Here is a 6,452-nt window from a genome sequence, read left to right on the forward strand (position 1 = left end):
CCAGGGAGGACACCTGCTTCCAGGGCACGGCAGGGGCTCGGAGCTCCGGGGCAGCCGCCGCAGGCCCCTGGGCATCCACAGTGCGCCCGGCGGCTGCGGTAGGAATTAGGGGACATGCTCGTTAATTGGTTCCACTATCAGCCTCCGTAAGCCTCCCGTGTGCACGGATCAAACCTTAATTGGTCTTTACATTTATCATGGTGAATTGCGAACCTACAAACAAGCCCCAGACGCAGTTTCAGCAGAAAAGGCTCCCCCTCCCCACTCCTTAGGCCTGCGCAGGGTAGTGACGGCGACGGTCGTGGTTATGTGGACATCTCTCACGAGTTGGGTCATTGGAGGACTGCATGGTGTCAACCTGATGAGGCCACGTCACTCTGGCCCCAAGAGCCCCACGGAAGGCTCTCGGTTCGGTTCCCCAGTCTCTCTCTGTGGCAGCCTCTGCATTCAGTTTATGACGCCTCCCCAGGGATCTGGCAAATTCTGCCCTAGTCCTCATCCCGCACCTCATCTAGTTCCCGCCTACAGTCTCCTCTGGCCCGAGCCCAGAGCCCCACGGCAAGAGTAACAGATCTGGTCCCCATATTTGAACTACATACTGACAATCCGGAAAAGTGAACCTCTCATGGAAGGGAGGAAAATCGCGGGAAGGAAGCCCAAGGTTGGTGGGTACAGAGGCCTGAAGGAGGGAAGACTGTAAGTGCTTTTTGGAATCACTGGGCCAAATCTAGAAAGACTTTTCCAGCAGAGTGCTGCTTCAGTCCTTGAAGATCCTCCTAGACTGCTTTAGGTTAGAACAGGTATTTATTTCCCATTTCCCCAACAGGAAAATGGCCGTTCGAGATAGAGCTGAAATGATCAGTCTCTACTAGGTAGACAGATGGAAGACATTATAAATAAAGATCTGATGTACCCATCAGTAGATGGAGGAATGATTGCTAGGTAGGTGGGTAGATGTGGGATGGGAGCTGGGCATTAAACCTGAAGTGTCAGCCTCAGGCAGATTCAGCCCACCTCCACTGCCAAGACAGTTGCGTCTGGAGATTTATAAGGGGCAGCGGGTGAAGGGTATAGGAGAGGCTACAGCATCTGTTGTCTTTTTTTTCTTTTAGGGGTCATGTCATGGGTAGATTTCACCCTCCCCTCACCCTTGGGAGGAGGAAGTATTCCCAAAATTATTCCCTCCTTGTGACTTTCCAGACTCTCATTTCCCAACTGACCTGGTGACTTGACAAGAAATAACTTCAAAGTTTTACAACTTCCTGGTAGCACAGGTTCAAGTGATGGCTGGTAATTGAAAGCAAGGATCTAGGGAGCCCTTCTGGCTGTGACGAGGACATCTTTTAGACAACAGAAAAAGCTGGGGAGCTGGGCTCACTGAGAGCTTTCGAGCAACAGGATTTCACATGGGTGCTGCCACCCTCTCCTACCACTGGGTGATCTGTGCAGTTGGGGTGGCCAATCCATCTAGCACCACTCAGATACACAACACTGACACATCCTAGAGGTGTCCCTTATAGGGCATTCTCCCACTGATCAACTTACTCTTTGGTAGTCAACATCATATCTAAAGGTGGGGACCATTTACAACTTTAGAGGGAACTCCATGGAAACCTTCTATGTCAACTCAGCCACCTCAACTTTTGCTTTTTCACAGAGGAGTACCCTAATTACCTTAAGTGTCTCTAAGTGATACCAAATCTCTTTTGATGGTAGGTTTCTTCACTGAATTCCACCGATGGTGGAATTCCAAGCAGAAGCCTAGAATCCAAATTGTTTGAAGTCTATTTGTTGAATGACTGGCTGAAGTGACCTGTGGAGAGAGCCAAGTCATTAAGAATTGAATCAAGTAGTGATTACAGCAGCTATAACTGTTTAGCCTATTATTCTGTTGCTGTCCAGGGGTAAGGCTGGAACCTAACAGCTTGTGAATTGTACTGCCTTTCCACTTAGAATTCAAAGATAATGCTCTGTAATGGAGTCAAAATTTGACTTGTGACCTGGCATTTTATTACCACAAGTGAATGCTTTGTGGAAACTGAGAGAGTTATTATGTTGTTCGAAAAACACTATTCTTGTGGACATGCCTGTAGGTTTTTATAATTTAAAGTCTGTCCTGAGCTCATTCGGGTGTTAGATTGCCAGTCAAAGAGCTGCTATACTTTTTTCTCGGAGATGGAAGAGGGGCAGACAATAGACAGTGTGAAAGCAAGATGTTCTTTGTGCCTCAGAGTTTACATTTTGTAAGGATCATCTTTATATGGCAGGGAATGATTTAGTTTCCACATGTGGTTAGCTTTCCACTGTACTCCTAAGAGAGTCAGCAAGAATGACAAATGCAAGCTGTCAGCATCCCTATTAGGAACATTATGTTGAAGGCACACATACATTTAACACAAGACATTAAATGGTCCTTAGTCACCACAAATCTAGGTTGAATTTGAACCCATAACCTTCTAGGGAAAGACTGTGGCAGCCCCTTAAGGGACTTCACTAGTCCCTGAACTACTGCATGCGAAGCTTTCTTGTTTTTTAGTTCTTTATCCTTTTAAAATTAGAACAGGGCTATCTATGATGAGCCAATTTACTGCCATTCCGTGTAATTTAGGTTGTTCACTTGGTGAAATGTAGAGGATGGGAACACAGTGAAGGCTGCATATTTCAACTTCAAAGAAAGATCTTTATTTCTGCCAGTGTTAACAGTTGCACTGGCCATAGACATTAGAGAAACATGTCCTGCCTCCCTGAGATAGCTGTCAATTCAAAAGGAGCTGTACTTTAAGATTTCTTGGTTTTACTTGTTATGGTCGGTCATGCCTCTCTCCCACTCCCCAAATGAGTGGTCTTTTGGGAATGATGAGAAATTATTTCCTGGTTTGAAAACTGGTGGACCAAAAACATCACTCTCAGAGTTTTGAGGTTCTTTCTGAGTTTGGTTCTCATGTTTTATTTGGCATTTTAGGTGTGATGCTCACACAAGGTCTGGAACGTTCACTGATGAAAGACATTTTTGGAATGATATTATGACTACATGATTTCATTCTAATTCAGAGCATTGCTTTAGAGGTTTGACAGCTATTATCGACTCTCCTTTGAAGCATTGAAACATTTTGTTTTCCAGTGGCTCTGTATTGCTAGATGGGAATTTGCTTCTTCATTCTTAGTCTAAAGGGTAAGTGTCAGCAAGCCTGCAGTCCAGGCTGGGGCTCTGTCATCCTGAGCTGTAGAACTGAAATGCCTGCTCATGAGGTGCTCTACCAGTGATGCAAACAACCGAAAGAACCTCCTGCAACATGTCTGCATGTGTCTCAAGGGCTGTAAGCTAGTGATGGGAAATGACATTGTTTTTCACTCCACCATCAGAAATTAAACTTCACGAAATCTATTCTAGGTGGAGAAGCTATTTGCCAGGGTAAGGGAAGGATGGGTGGGGAAGGAAGGATGATGGGCTTCCTTGACCTAGGGGACACTGCTATGTTAGGCACAAAGAAAATGACAGCCGCTTCTCAGTGATCTTTCCATATAACGAAGCACATGCTCATTAGGGCTTTTTTTCACCTTCTCACCTTCTTTCATTAAACCCCACTCTTTAACGTCCCAGCTGAGCAGCAGCAAGGAAGGCTGAGAAATGACAGGAACGCATTTTTCCTTTGTTCCTATGTTTTGTTTTGTTTCTCATCACCAAGCAGAGGATTGGTAATGAGGAGATGGATCATCCTTTCATTTCAAACCGTATGAGGAGTATGCTCTCACAGATAATAAACAAGCACATAGTGCAAATAAGGAGAGCGAGAAAACAGGTTACTACAGCTTTTGTCCCCTCTTGATTAAACTCTTGGAAAATAGTCATCAAAACTCTGTAATTAAAAAGGCCATGAAATTGTATACCTAAATATTACATTTAAAAAATAGGGCAAGAAGCAGCAGTATTAGGATATGAAAATATGGCAAGTAATAGAAAAATAGCACTAAGAGATGTGTACCTCTTCAATGGTTACTTGGCCTGCCTTCTGAGTAAACTCTCTTCCTAGTGCTCTTCAAGGTCTTTTCAACTTCAGAAGGGAACTTAAAAAAGCAAAAGAAATGACCATCTATCTTGGGTTATGAGGATGAAATGAAATAATAAACAAAGCTCCCAGCCTGGCACCTGGAACTCGGGCTCTCAATAAATGATAACTGCTGCCACACTGTAACTGCATTTGTATTCCCCGTCTGGAGAGGACCACAGTGTGACTGGAGGCTCTTTCATTCTCAAACCAGAGGGTGGGCAGCTGATTCATAAATAAAGTGCTCACATTCTGAGGGTTTCTTGGGGCTCAGCTGTGATTTTTTTGCTGTCGCTCCCATTCTAAACAGATGCTGTAGATTATCTGCTTTAGACAGTGGTCTGGATGTTCTGTTTCCTTGAGAAGTGAAGTCCACATTATCTACTCCCTACAGTTCACTAGCTTTTCCTTGAAATGCAGCTGCCAGTAAAAATGAGAATTGACAAAAGCCAATGGGGTGTATGATTAGTTTATGCATGTGTTGTCTTGTCTGTTTTATTCAAAACATGTTAAAGAAACCAAGTATAACTCAGACTTAATGTTTCAACAGCATTGCAGAATTGAATGTATATTGTTTTCTCTAATTTTTGCTTAAAGAACTATTGATTTAGATAGGGTGAGGTGAGGTTTGGAAGCAGAACACCTGGGCATGTAGATATTAAACCCCCAGCTATGGCACCAGTGAGCAAGGTGATCAATGAGCATTTCTAGACCTCACTTTTCTATTCTGTGAGATGGGAATAACACTAATCTGTCTGACCTCTTTTACACAGTCTTTGAGAATATCTAGTGAGATAATAAAGGTAGAAATGCATTGAAAAAAGCTTCAAGAAAATTTCAATGAAAAAGTTTATTACCATTTATAATTTATCTGATGTGATGGTCCACTGTATTCTCAGATGTATCAAATTTCATAGGATATTTTAATTATTCTGCTCATTTCAAGGGAAAACAATAAACAAATTGTGACTCTGAGAGCTCTGAAGACATTGAGTTTTGCCTAAGGGCCAGAAAAGGATGCAGTGTACTGATCACCAAGTTGACTGGTAAGTAAGAATACAGGATATATGTAATGGATGATTACGTATATTGAAAGGTACTTCAGTTGGTGGAATGATGATATTTCTCTTTAAGCTGGTAAATTGTCTGGTCCACCCATGATTATTGCTGCTGCATGCTACAAATTGTTGCCTGGTGGGGGTTACTTTTTTAACTCAAGGAGACATAGTATCCTTATACATAAAAATCAGAAAAATGGGTGATTTATTATTACCTTTAAAATATTTGCCTCAAAACAGGTTGGTAAGTGTCAAGACTGCATAACTCACATTCTCCCTGAAGTACATGCTGAGTAAAATAAGGGTGATATCCTTTCTATGTAATGTGTGGTTCTCAGGTGTCAGAAAAACACCTGTAAAACTGGAAATTCCATGCAACAAATTCATTAAGAAGCTGTTAATAATTTACCAGATATGATCTTATGTATCAACTCAGCACAACAGTTCAGAAAAAGAAGTCACATGACAATTTTATAGTATCAAAGTTACTAAAGAACATATGGGGAAATGTTCCCATGCAGTTGATTCTCTTTTTATTTTAATACTGTTTTCTTTAGCCATGCAGAAGCTTTTTATTTTGATGAGATCCCATTTATTTATTCTTTCCTTTATGTCCCTTGCTCCATGATACCTCAGACAAGGGTTTAATCTCTAAAATATATAAAGAACTTACATGACTCCACTCTAAGAAGACAAGCAACCCAATTAAAAAATGGGCAAAGAATTTGAACAGACACTTCTCCAAGGAGGACACACAGAGGATCCAGAGACACATGAAAAGATGCTCAATATTGCTAGCTATCAGAGAGATGCAAATTAAAACCACAATAAGATACCACTTCACACCAGTCAGAATGGCCATCATAAACAAAGCAACAAACAACAAGTGTTGGAGAGGTTGTGGAGAAAACGGACCCTAGTTCACTGTTGGTGGGATTGCAGACTGGTACAAGCACTATGGAAAACAGTATGGAACTTCCTCAGAAAACTAAAAATGGATCTGCCTTTTGACCAAGCAATTCCACTGATGGGATTATATCCTAAGAACCCTGAAACACCAATCCAAAAGAACCTATGCACCCCAATGTTCATAGCAGCACAATTTACAATAGCCAAGTGCTGGAAGCAACCTAGGTGCCCATCAGTAAATGAATGGATCAAAAAACTAAGGTACATTTACACAATGGAATTCTATGTAGCAGAAAGAAAGAAGGAGCTCCTACCCTTTGTGATAGCATGGATGGAGCTGGAAAGCATTATGCTAAGCGAGACAAGCCAGGCAGTGAAAGACAAGTACCACATGATCTCACTTTTAACAGGAACCTAAACAAGAAAACAAACAAACAAG

The sequence above is a fragment of the Phyllostomus hastatus genome, unplaced genomic scaffold (genome assembly GCF_019186645.2).
Source record: "Phyllostomus hastatus isolate PE091 unplaced genomic scaffold, TTU_PhHast_1.1 phas_contig_40, whole genome shotgun sequence".
Classification (NCBI taxonomy): domain Eukaryota; kingdom Metazoa; phylum Chordata; class Mammalia; order Chiroptera; family Phyllostomidae; genus Phyllostomus; species Phyllostomus hastatus.